The sequence below is a fragment of the Hylobates moloch genome, unplaced genomic scaffold (assembly GCF_009828535.3).
Source record: "Hylobates moloch isolate HMO894 unplaced genomic scaffold, HMol_V3 SCAFFOLD_13, whole genome shotgun sequence".
Classification (NCBI taxonomy): Eukaryota; Metazoa; Chordata; class Mammalia; order Primates; family Hylobatidae; genus Hylobates; species Hylobates moloch.
The window spans coordinates 68726941-68740437 of record NW_026652288.1 but is presented as its reverse complement, the minus strand read 5'-3'; the positions used below and the strand labels follow the sequence as shown (position 1 = coordinate 68740437).

At 37.3% G+C, this 13497-nt stretch overlaps 1 long non-coding RNA gene across 1 annotated transcript in view; it reads right to left on the bottom strand.

The window, feature by feature from the left end:
• LOC131381015 (uncharacterized) overlaps positions 1 to 689 on the bottom strand; it is a 7137-nt gene extending 6448 nt beyond the window's left edge. Inside the window, exon 1 of the long non-coding RNA XR_009209414.1 lies at positions 551 to 689. This is a non-coding gene — a long non-coding RNA (uncharacterized LOC131381015). The remainder of the gene's footprint in view (positions 1 to 550) is intronic.
• Between the last annotated feature and the right edge of the window lie 12808 nt (positions 690 to 13497).

Genomic DNA, 13497 nt, shown 5'->3' with positions numbered 1-13497 from the left:
TGGCTCTCTGTTTGTCTGTTATTGGTGTATAAGAATGCTTGTGATTTTTGTACATTGATTTTGTATCCTGAGACTTTGCTGAAGTTGCTTATCAGCTTAAGGAGATTTTGGGCTGAGACAATGGGGTATTTTATGGTTCTTAAAAGGCTAAATTTTAAGCTCAAATTTTTGTATAAAGATGTATGGACTGGCCTCAATATGGGAACCTATAATGTCAAATGAGGGCCAATTAAGTAAACTGGTGATCCTGACTGAATCTTAGTCATGTTCTTATTGTTCTCTTGACACCATGAATACCTGCTACATCAGAGCTACATTGAATGTGAAAGCAAGTATGCAAGTGAGTAACTACAAGTATATTAATACCCTTGTAACTACTGGTAAGGTCATGGAGCTGTAAAGGCTGAGCTGGGAGCAGTAATTAATTTCATGTAGACAATATCCCCAGACACATCTGTAAAGTAGGTACAGATTTCTCTCCTTTTTCTCCCTGAGTGGTACCCCAATCAGGGTTTTGGCATCTTTCCCTTTACCCCACAGTTAGTAATACCTCTCTTTGCTCCGCGACACTCCTGGAGCCCCAGTTGGCTTTTCTCATAAGTCCACTCTATGTAGTTCCCACCATGAGATCCATGAGCCACGTCAGTCCAGCACCACATTGGCTAGCACATTCTAGGCTTAATATGTGCCTGTTGAATGAATGAATAAAAGATTGAACAAATAGATGGATGCATAATAAATAAAATAATAAATAGGCTGCCTTCCCAAACATCGTTTCATACTTGGGATCCTTTTCTATTCTGACTTTTCTCTCTTGCATCAATATTCAACATTACTCCCCATCCACCCCCAATTATACCATAGCTAAAAATATGTGTGTGTATTACATATATATACACATATACCATATATTAGTTGCTTAAGAGTCTGTGAGAATGCTGCTAACTCCTTTCATGGGAGACAGGAAGGCACTGCATTATGATGGAACATAATCTTGGTCATCAGACAGCCCTGAGTTTGAATCCCTGCTATATCCCTAATCTGTAATGTGGGCAAGTTATTTAACATCTCAGTGTCTCAACTTCCTCATCTGTACAATGAGACTATTAATATAGAACTTCCAGAAAGTATTATCAAGACCTTATTTATAGATCAATCATAAATCTAGCAGTTAATCCTGTCAAAGGAGCAGGTTTATAAGTTCCTCCCAAAGTCAAGGAGGAACTAAAATGCAGAACATAGATGTTTCTAGAACGATGACTTACTGAAAACAGACATTTAGCAGAGAATATTGAAGGAAGCTTAACGTCATTATTACAGTTGCTAAACAACTGATGGCAGAGGCTGGGAGTCATGTCCTGTTAGTAATGAAAGTTTTGATCTAATGAAAAAATTCATGGGCAAAACAAAAATGTAGCACCAAAATTTCAGTACAGCCTAAACAACACAATCAGTAATATTCTGACAGAAGTAGAAGATAGTTTCTTAATCCTGTTTGGTAAAGTTTTTTTCTTTTTATCAATTTCTAATAATTTTTATCAATTTCTAATCTTTTTATCAATATTAATTATGAACATATTTGTATAACACATATTAAAGTACTAGTTAATACTTTTATTTCCTGAATTGCTACTCCATAAGAAGTCATGAAAATTCCTCTGGATTAGTTATTTCAAACAAGTTTTGGTTTGGCCCAAATCTGTAAGAATAAGATTTCTCTGGCTCAGCGTGGTGACTCACGCCTGTAATCCCAGCACTTTGGGATGCGAGGCGGGTGGATCACAAGGTCAGGAGATTGAGACCATCCTGGCTAACATGGTGAAACCCCGTCTCTACTAAAAAAATACAAAAAAATTAGCCGGGTGTGGTGGCAGGTGCCTATAGTCCCAGCTACTCGGGAAGCTGAGGCAGGAGAATGGCATGAACCCGAGGGGCAGAGCTTGCAGTGAGCCGAGATCACGCCACTGCACTCCAGCCTGGGCAACAGAGCGAGACTCTGTCTCAAAATAATTAATAAATAAATAAATAAATAAGATTTCTCTTCTAAAAGTCTCTTACTTGATTGTAGCTCTACTATCTCCAGACATGTTAGCCATTCCCATGGCACAAAGAAGACTTTTTATGTCTTTACACAGAGAATTTATCTTTTGTCAAAATTACTTTCTGACCTAAAAGTCAGGGAAAGGGGCTTTCTTTCACTAACTCTGTATTCAAATGAGGTTCTAAAAACCTCATTCTAACTTTATCCTTCCAAATTTGTGAATCAATACTCAAGTTATTGAGAACATGGAAAGGAACCTCCAGTTTTCCACAGTTTCACTTACTTGGGTAGTCAGTCAAATTATAATAGCGATTCTCCACAGGAGATGATTTTGCCCCACAGAGGATTTGACAACATTTGGAGGCATTATTTGTCATAACTGGGGAGTTGTTACTGGCATCTGGTTGGTAGAGGCCAGGGATGGTACTAAACAGCCTACAATGCACACAGTAATTCCTCATAACAAAGCATTATCTGGTCCAAAATGTCAATGGTGCTAATTTGGGAAATCCTGTTACAGTGACACATAGTTTCCACGTGAGGCAAACACATCATAATGCCGTGCTTAAGATTGTGACTTTGCTACTCCCCTAATAGGAGTGTCACATGTATTGTATTATAGGAATCCTCAAAAACTAGATAGTTCTCAAGTTTCTTCAGAGTTAGAAACTTGCATAAAATTAATATTATTCTAGGGCAACATAATTTTGAAATAAGCTTTAAAACATTTTCAAACAAATATTACATTGGAATGTCTTTATAATTTTCTGAAAACTGGATCTCAAGATCTAGTACGCAATCCTACCTGGCAAAGAGATTGCTGTGTAACCTAAAGAAAGTCCCTTAACATCTAGGAGTTTCAAGATATGCAATTACATATCTGCCTACCTCATTGAGGTTTTAAGAAAGAAGAGTTAAATTGTGTCTGTAAATCACTTATGGAAGTATAAAATAAAAGTAAGGTATTATCATAACTTTTATGAATAGTTCCTTTAGAACTGTGAAGCAAATGATTTTATGACGTGTTGTTTTGGTTTGATGAAGAATTATGTCAAATTTTCAGATAATTTAAAAGCCCTGGCCAGGGCAATGGCTCACGCCTGTAATCCCAGCACCAGCACTTACCCAATAGTGGCAATGTGATTAGAGGAAACCTACTGGCCTCCTTAATGGGTAAGTGTACTACTGATTAGCCAAAAAATAAGATTAACTTTTGTTGTTAGAACCATCAGTGGCTATATTCTGGGGTGAGCCAAATCATTGTCAGTTAGGAGAGCAACACCAGAGCACAATATAAATTATGAACACATTAAGATGACATAGATGACAGATAGATAGATAATAGATATGATAGATAGATAATAGATAGATCAATAGAAAATTAACAGAAAATGATCAAGATACATAAATTTGTTTTTTTGATATTTCTTCAAACCAATTAAGTGAGTGTGTGTGTGTGAGTGTGTGTGTGTGTGTGAGTGTGTGTGTGTGTATGGATGGAAAAAATTTAGTACACTGCAAAATATTTAAAAATACTTTGTTAGAATAAGTAGGAGACAGGAAGAGGAAGCACTGAACATAAGGAACCAAAAATTTGGAAATTTAATCTTCTAAATATGAAACAACAAATAAAAAGGGAACCAAAATATATTTTATATATGCAGAAGTCAGACATTTACTGAGTAATGTCTCAAAAAAGGAATGAATGATGAAAACAACAAAAGCAATTGCAACAAAAGCCAAAATTGACAAATGAGATCTAATTAAACTTCTGCACAGCAAAAGAAACTAGCATCAGAGTGAACAGACAACCTATAGAATGGGAGAAAATTTTTGCAATCTACCCATCTGACAAAGGTCTAATATCCAGAATCTACAAGGAACTTAAACAAATTTACAAGAAAAGAACAACCCGATGAAAAAGTGGGCAAAGGAAGACATCTATGCGGCCAACAAACATGAAAAAAAGCTCATCATCACTGATCCTTAGAGAAATGCAAATCAAAACCACAATGAGATAATATCTCATGCCAGCCAGAATGGTGATTATTTAAAAAGTCAAGAAACAATAGATTCTGATGAGGCTGTGGAGAAATAGGAATGCTTTTACACTGTTGGTGGGAATGTCAATTAGTTCAACCATTGTGGAAGACAGTGTGGTGATTCCTCAAGGGTCTAGAACCAGAAATATCATTTGACCCAGAAATCCCATTACTGTCAAGAAAGACACTTAACAGTATATCCCTTTGGTATATACCAAAAGAAATATAAATCATTCTACTATAAAGACACAGGCACATATATGTTTATTGCAGCACTATTTACAATAGCAAAGACTTGGAACCAACCCAAATGCCTATCAATGATAGACTGGATAAGGAAAATGTGGTACATATATACATGGAATACTATGCAGCCATAAAAAATGAATTCATGTCCTTTTTACGGACATGGTTGAAGCTGAAAGCCAATCATCCTCAGCAAACTAACACAGGAACAGAAAACCAAATGCCACATATTCTCACTTATAAGTGGGAGTCGAACAATGAGAACAGAGGGACACAGGGAGGCACATAACACATACAAGAGCCTGTCAGGGTGTGGGGGGCAAGGGGAAGGAGAGCATTAGGACAAATACCTAATGGATGTGGGGCTTAAAACCTAGATGACGGCTTGACAGGTACAGCAAACCACCATGGCAAATGTATACCTATGTAACAAATCTGCACATTCTGCACATGTATCCTGGAACTTAAAGTAAATTTTTTTAAAAAATGAACATATAGAAAAGTAAAAGTAAATAAATAAATAAATAAAATCCTGTAATTTTAAAATAATATTATTATCTAAATTCGGAAGACAGATGTTTCCCCTTTATTTTTATAAATATTAGCCAAGGTAGTTGATAATGTTGTTGAAGTTCTCTATTTATTTACTAGTTTATTTTTGTCTAGCTGGTCTTTTAATTGCTGAGAGATATATACTAAAATCTCCAAGTTTTAGAGAAATTGTGTATTTCTCCCTTTAAATATGTCAGCGTTTTAAAAAGTATTATTGTGGTAAAAATACTTAACGTGAGATTTTTTCTTTTAACAGATTTTAAAGTGTACAATACAGTACTTTATCAATAGGAATAATATTGTATGGAAGAGCTCCAGAAATTATTAATTTTCCATAACTAAGATTTTATACATGTTGGTTAGCAACTCAGTTTCCTCCACCCCCAATCCCTGGAAACCACAATTTTATTATTTGCTTCCATGAGTTTGGCTATTTTAGATACCTTTTATAAGTGGAACATGCAGTATTTGTCCTTCTGTGACTAGCTTATTTCACTTAGCATAATGTTTTCAAGGTTTATCTATGTCATTGCATTCTGCAGGATTTCTTTCTTTTTAAAGGCTGAATCATATTCCATTGTGTATATACAGCCATGTATCACATAACAATAGAAATACATCCTGAGAACTATGTCCTTAGGCAATTGTGTCACTGTGCAAGCATGACAGAGTACACTTACACAAACCTAGGTGATATAGTCTACTACACACCTAGGCAATGTGGTATAGCCTATGACTCCTAGGCTACAACCCTGTACAGCATGTTACTGTACTGATACAGTAGGTAACTGTAGGCAACTGTGGCACAGTGGTAAGTATTTGAGCACCTAAACATATCTAAACATAGAAAAAAGTGCAGTAAAAATACAGTACAAAATATTAAAAATGGTAACTGGTATAGTGGACTCACTATGAATGGAGAAAGCAGGACTGAAAGTTGCTCTAGCTGTCAGTGACTGACTGGTGAGTGAATGTGAAGGCCCAGGACATTACAATACACTACTGTATAAAACCATATGCTTAAGCTACACCAAATTTACCTAAAAATTAAGTAATTGTGCTATGACATTATGATGTTAACAATGGCTACAAGACCTATGATGTCATCAAGTGTTAGGACTTTTTCGTTATAGTCTTTTTTTTTTTTTTTTTAAGTTTTAGGGTACATGTGCACAATGTGCAGGTCTGTTACATATGTATCCATGTGCCATGTTGGTGTGCTGCACCCATTAACTCGTCATTTAGCATTAGGTATATCTCCTAATGCTGTCCCTCCCCCTTCCCCCCACCCCACAACAGGCCCCGGAGTGTGATGTTCCCCTTCCTGTGTCCATGTGTTCTCATTGTTCAATTCCCACCTATGAGTGAGAACATGTGGTGTTTGGTTTTCTGTCCTTGCGATAGTTTACTGAGAATGATGGTTTCCAGTTTCATCCATGTCCCTATAAAGGACATGAACTCATCCTTTTTTATGGCTGCATAGTATTCCATGGTGTATATGTGCCACATTTTCTTAATCCAGTCTATCGCTGTTGGACATTTGGGTTGGTTCCAAGTCTTTGCTATTGTGAATAGTGCCTCAGTAAACATACGTGTGCATGTGTCTTTATAGCAGCATGATTTATAATCCTTTGGGTATATACCCAGTAATGGGATGGCTGGGTCAAATGGGATTTCTAGTTCTAGATCACTGAGGAATTGCCACACTGACTTCCACAATGGTTGAACTAGTTTACAATCCCACCAACAGGGTAAAAGTGTTCCTATTTCTCCACATCCTCTCCAGCACCTGTTGTTTCCTGACTTTTTAATGATCGCCATTCTGACTGGTGTGAGATGGTATCTCATTGTGGTTTTGATTTGCATTTCTCTGATGGCCAGTGATGATGAGCACTTTTTCATGTGTGTTTTGCCTGCATAAATGTCTTCTTTTGAGAAGTGTCTGTTCATGTCCTTTGCCCACTTTTTGATGGGGTTGTTTGTTTTTTTCTTGTAAATTTGTTTGAGTTCATTGTAGATTCTGGATATTAGCCCTTTGTCAGATGAGTAGGTTGTGAAAATTTTCTACCATTTTGTAGGTTGCCTGTTCACCCTGATGGTGGTTTCTTTTGCTGTGCAGAAGCTCTTTAGTTTAATTGGACTCCATTTGTCAATTTTGGCTTCTGTTGCCATTGCTTTTGGTGTTTTAGACATGAAGTCCTTGCCCATGCCTATGTCCTGAATGGTATTGCCTAGGTTTTCTTCTAGGGTTTTTATGGTTTTAGGTCTAACATGTAAGTCTTTAATCCATCTTGAATTAATTTTTGTATAAGCTGTAATGAAGGGCTCCAGTTTCAGCTTTCTACATATGGCTAGCCAGTTTTCCCAGCACCATGTATTAAATAGGGAATCCTTTCCCCATTGCTTGTTTTTGTCAGGTTTGTCAAAGATCAGATGGTTGTAGATACGCGGCATTATTTCTGAGGGCTCTGTTCTGTTCCATTGATCTATACCTCTGTTTCAGTACCAGTACCATGCTGTTTTGGTTACTGTAGCCTTGTAGTATAGTTTGAAGTCAGGTAGTGTGATGCCTCCGGCTTTGTTCTTTTGGCTTAGGATTGACTTGGTGATGCAGGCTCTTTTTTGGTTCCATATGAACTTTAAAGTAGTTTTCTCCAATTCTGTGAAGAAAGTCATTGGTAGCTTGATGGAGATGGCATTGAATCTATAAATTACCTTGGGCAGTATGGCCATTTTCACCATATTGATTCTTCCAACCCATGAGCATGGAATGTTCTTCCATTTGTTTGTATCCTCTTTTATTTCATTGAGCAGTGGTTTGTAGTTCTCCTTGAAGAGGTCCTTCACATCCCTTGTAAGTTGGATTCCTAGGTATTTTATTCTCTTTGAAGCAATTGTGAATGGGAGTTCACTCATGATTTGGCTCTCTGTCTGTGATTGGTGCACATGAATGCTTGTGATTTTTGTACATTGATTTTGTATCCTGAGACTTTGCTGAAGTTGCTTATCAGCTTGAGGAGATTTTGGGCTGAGACAATGGGGTTTTCTAGATATACAATCATGTCATCTGCAAACAGGGACAATTTGACTTCCTCTTTTCCTAATTGAATACCCTTTATTTCTTTCTCCTGCCTGATTGTCCTGGCCAGAACTTCCAGCACTATGTTGAATAGGATTGGTGAGAGAGGGCATCCCTGTCTTTTGCCAGTTTTCAAAGGGAATGCTTCCAGTTTTTGCCCATTCAGTATGATATTGGCTGTGGGTTTGTCATAGATAGCTCTTATTATTTTGAGATATGTCCCATCAATACCTAATTTATTGAGAGTTTTTAGCATGAAGCATTGTTGAATTTTGTCAAAGGCCTTTTCTGCATCTATTGAGATAATCATGTGGTTTTTGTCTTTGGTTCTATTTATATGCTGGATTACACTTATTGATTTGCGAATGTTGAACCAGCCTTGCATCCCAGGGATGAAGGTCACTTGGTCATGCTGGATAAGCTTTTTGAAGTGCTGCTGGAATCGGTTTGCCAGTATTTTATTGAGGATTTTTCCATCAATGTTCATCAAGGATATTGGTCTGAAATTCTCTTTTTTGGTTATGTCTCTGCCAGGCTTTGATATCAGGATGATGCTGGCCTCATAAAATGCGTTAGGGAGGATTCCCTCTTTTTCTATTGATTGGAATAGTTTCAGAAGGAATGGTACCAGTTCCTCCTTGTACCTCTGGTAGACTTTGGCTGTGAATCCATCAGGTCCTGGACTCTTTTTGGTTGGTAAGCTATTGATTATTGCCACAATTTCAGAGCCTGTTATTGTTCTATTCAGAGATTCAACTTCTTCCTGGTTTAGTCTTGGGAGGGTGTATTTGTCGAGAAATTTATCCATTTCTTCTAGATTTTCTAGTTTATTTGCATAGAGGTGTTTGTAGTATTCTCTGATGGTAGTTTGTATTTCTGTGGGATCGGTGGTGATATCCCCTTTATCATTTTTTATTGCATCTATTTGATTCTTCTCTCTTTTCTTCTTTATTAGTCTTGCTAGCAGTCTATCAATTTTGTTGATCTTTTCAGAAAACCAGCTCCTGGATTCGTTAATTTTTGAAGGGTTTTTTGTGTCTCTATTTCCTTCAGTTCTACTCTGATTTTAGTTATTTCTTGCCTTCTGCTAGCTTTTGAATGTGTTTGCTCTTGCTTTTCTAGTTCTTTTAATTGTGATGTTAGGGTGTCAATTTTGGATCTTTCCTGCTTTCTCTTGTGGGCATTTAGTGCTATAAATTTCCCTCTACACACTGCTTTGAATGTGTCCCAGAGATTCTGGTATGTTGTGTCTTTGTTCTCGTTGGTTTCAAAGAACATCTTTATTTCTGCCTTCATTTCATTATGTACTCAGTAGTCATTCAGGAGCAGGTTGTTCAGTTTCCATGTAGTTGAGCGGTTTTGAGTGAGTTTCTTAATCCTGAGTTCTAGTTTGATTGCACTGTGGTCTGAGAGACAGTTTGTTATTGAAAGGGGCCAGGCAGAGACCAAACTACACCAGTAGCAGTCAAGAGATCTTTATTGGAGGTATCAAGAGGCACCACGCAAGGAGAAGGAAGAGAAGAGAGAGAGGGCTGCTGGTGTGCTGGGTTTTATATCCCTTGGGCCTATGTGGATTGGGCTAGGGGTGGGCCCAAGGGAAGGTGGGAGATGCTTCTTTCTGATTGGCCCTCCTTTGTTGGGTTCAGACAGTGCCCAGTGAAGGAGGGGAGAAGAACCCGGAACCGGCCCCATCTTAAGGTATGGTGCCATTTTAAGGTACCCCATGTTACCTAATAGTTATAATTTCTGTTCTTTTACATTTGCTGAGGAGAGCTTTACTTCCAACTATGTGGTCAATTTTGGAATAGGTGTGGTGTGGTGCTGAAAAAAATGTATATTCTGTTGATTTGGGGTGGAGAGTTCTGTAGATGTCTGTTAGGTCTGCTTGGTGCAGAGCTGAGTTCAATTCCTGGGTATCTTTGTTAACTTTCTGTCTCGTTGATCTGTCTAATGTTGACAGTGGGGTGTTAAAATCTCCCATTATTATTGTGTGGGAGTCTAAGTCTCTTTGTAGGTCACTCAGGACTTGCTTTATGAATCTGGGTGCTCCTGTATTGGCTGCATATATATTTAGGATAGTTAGCTCTTCTTGTTGAGTCGATCCCTTTTCCATTATGTAATGGCCTTCCACTGTCATACATGCAATTTGGAGTTGACCAAAATGTCATTATATGGCATGTGATTGTATACTACTTTGTTAAAAATCCATTCGTCCATCAGTGGGCATCTCTCCACTCCCTGCTATTTTTCACAGCCTCTGGTGATCACCATTCTCTCTATCTCCATGAGTTATTTGTATTAATTTTTAGTTCCCACATATGAGTGAGAACATGCGAAAATGTTGTTTCTGTGCCTGGCTTATTTCACTTAACATAACATCCTCCAGTTCCATTCATGTTGTTGCAAGTGACAGAATTTCATTCTTTTTAGGTCTAAACAATATTTCTTTGTGTATATGTACCACCTTTTATTAATCTTTTCATTTGTTGATAGATACTTAGGTGGATTTCAAATCTCATACATACATTGATTTTCTGTCCTGAGACTGATGAAGCTGTTTATCAGCTTAAGGAGCTTTTGGGCCAAGACTATGGGGTTTTCTGGATAAAGGATTGTGTCATCTGCAAACAGGGATAATTTGACTTTCTCTCTTCCTACTTGGATGCCCTTTATTTCATTCTTTTGCCTCATTGCTCTAGCCAGGACTTCCAATACTATGTTGAATAGAAGTGGTGAAAAAAGACATCCTTGTTTTGTACTGGTTTTCAAGGGGAATGTTTCCAGGTTTTGCCCATTTAGTACGATGTTGGCCATGGGTTTGTCATAGATGGCTCTTATTATTTTGAGATATGTCCCTTCAATACCTAGTTTATTGAGAGTTTTTAACATGAAAGGGTACTGAATTTTATCAAAAGCCTTTTCTGAATGTATTGAGATAATCAGGTGGTATTTGTCTTTAGTTCTGTTTATGTGATGAATCACATTTATTGATTTGCATATGTGGAACCAACCTTACATCCCAGGGATAAAGCCTACTTGATTGTGATGAATAAGATTTCTAATGTGCTGCTGGATTCAGTTTGCCAATATTTGTTGGAGATTTTTGCATCAATGTTCACCAAGGATATTGGTCTGAAGTTTTATTTTATTTGTTGTGCCTCTGACAGGTTTTTGTACAGGATGAGGCTGGCCTCATAGCATGAGATAGAGAAGAATCGCTCCTCATTTTTTGGGGGATAGTTTCAGTAGAAATGGTACCAGCTCCTCTTTGTACAAATGGAAGAATTTGGTTGTGAATCTCTCTGGTCCTGGGCTGTTTTAGTTGGTAGGCTATTTATTACTGATTCAATTTTGGAGGTCATTATTGGTCTGTGAAAGGATACTATTTCTTTCTGGTTCAGTCTTGGGAAGGTGTATATGTCCAAGAATTTATTTATTTCTTCTAGACTTCCTAGTATTTGGGCATAGGGGTGTTCATAATATTCTGTTAGTTGTTTGTACCTCTGTGGGGTCAGTGATAATACCCACTTTACTTTATCATTTCTAGTTTTGTTAAATTGGACCTTTTCATCTTTATTAATCTATCTAGACGTCTATCTATTTTACACATTTTTTGAAAACCCAATTCTTATATTCACTGATCTTTTGAATAGTTTTATTGTGTGTCTCAGTCTCCTTCAGTTCAGCTCTGATTTTGATTATTTCTTATCTTCTGCTACCTTTGCGGTTGGTTGTGATGTTAGGTTGCTAAATTGAAATCTAACTTTTTGATGTAGGCATTCAGTACTATAAAACTTTCCCTCTTAACACTGCGTTAGCTGTGTCCCAGAGATTCTGTTATGTTGTATCTTTGTTCCCATTAGTTTCAAAGAACTTCTTGATTTCTGCCTTAATTCCATTATTAATTCAAAAGTCATTTAGGAGCAGATTATTAAATTTCCATGTAATTGTATGATTTTGAGTAAATATCTTAGTCTTAATTTCTAATTTGATTGTACTGCCATTTAAGAGAGTTGTTATTATGATTTTAGTTCTTTTGCATTTGCTGAGGAGTGTTTTGTGTCGATTATGTGGTTAATTTCAGAGTATGGGTCATGTAGTGGTAAGAATAATGTATATTCTGTTACTTTTGGGTGGAGAATTTTGTGGATGTTGATTAGGTCCATCCAGTGGTGAGTTCACGTCCTGACTATCTTTGTTAATTTTCTGCCTTGATGATCTAATACTGTCAGTTGGGTGTTACAGCCTCCCATTATTAATGTGTGGAAGTCTAAATCTCTTTGAAGGTCTTTAAGAACTTGCTTTATGGATCTGGCTTCTCCTGGGTTTAGTGCATATATATTTAGAATATTTAAGCCTTCTTGCTGCATTGAACCTTTTACCATTATGTAATGCCCTTCTTTGTCTTTTTTTAATCTTTGTTGGTTTAAAGTCTCTTTTGTCTGAAATTAGGATTGCAACCCCTGCTTTTTTCTGTTTTCCATTTGCTTGGTAAATTTTTCTCCATCTCTTTATTTTGAGCCAATGCATGTCATTGCATATGAGATGGGTCTCTTGAAGGCAGCATACCACTGGTCTTGGTTCTTTATTCATCTTACCATTTTGTGCCTTTTAATTGGGGCATTTAGCCCATTTACATTCAAGGTTAGTATTGACATGTGTGGATTTGATCCTGTAATCTTGACGTTACGTGGTTATTATGCAGACTTGTTTGTGTGATTGCTTTATAGTGTCACTGGTCCATGTACTTAGGTGTGTTTTTGTAGTGGCTGGTAATGGTCTTACCTTTCCATAGTTAGTGTTTCCTTCAGGAGCTCTTGTAAGGCCGGTCTAGTGGTAACAAATTTCCTCAGCATTATCTTGTCTGAAAATGATCTTATCTCTCCTTCACTTATGAAGCTTAGTTTGGCTGGATATGAAATTTGGGGTTGGAATTCCGTTTCTTTAAGAATGTTGAATATTGGCCCCCAGTCTCTTCTGGTTTATAGGGTTTCTTCTGAAAGGTCCACTGTTAGTCTTATGGGTTTCCCTTTGTAGGTTAACTGACTGTTCTCTCTAGCTGCCTTTAACATTTTTTCTTTCATTTTGACCTTGGAGAGTCTGATGATTATGCATGTTGGGGATGACCTTCTTGTGCTGTATCTTACTGGGCTTCTCTGTAAGCCCATTCTAATTTCCTGAATTAGAATGTTGGCCTCCATAGCTTGATTGGGAAAGTTCTCATGAGTAATATACTTTTTCAAAGTGCTTACTCTCTCCCCATCTCTTTTGGGGCCACCAATGAGTTGTAGATTCAGTCTCTTTACGTCATCCCGTATTTCTTGGAAGTTTTGTTCATTCATTTTCATTCTTTTTTCTCTATTCTTGACTGACTGTCTTATTTCAGAAAGCCAGTCTTCAAGCTCTGAGATTATTTCCTCAACTTTGTCTATTCTATTAATTCTTTGATTCCATTATGAAACTCTTGTAGTGTGCTTTTCAGCTCTATCAGGTCAGTTACATCCTTTTCTATACTGGTTGTTTGCCTGTCAGCTCCT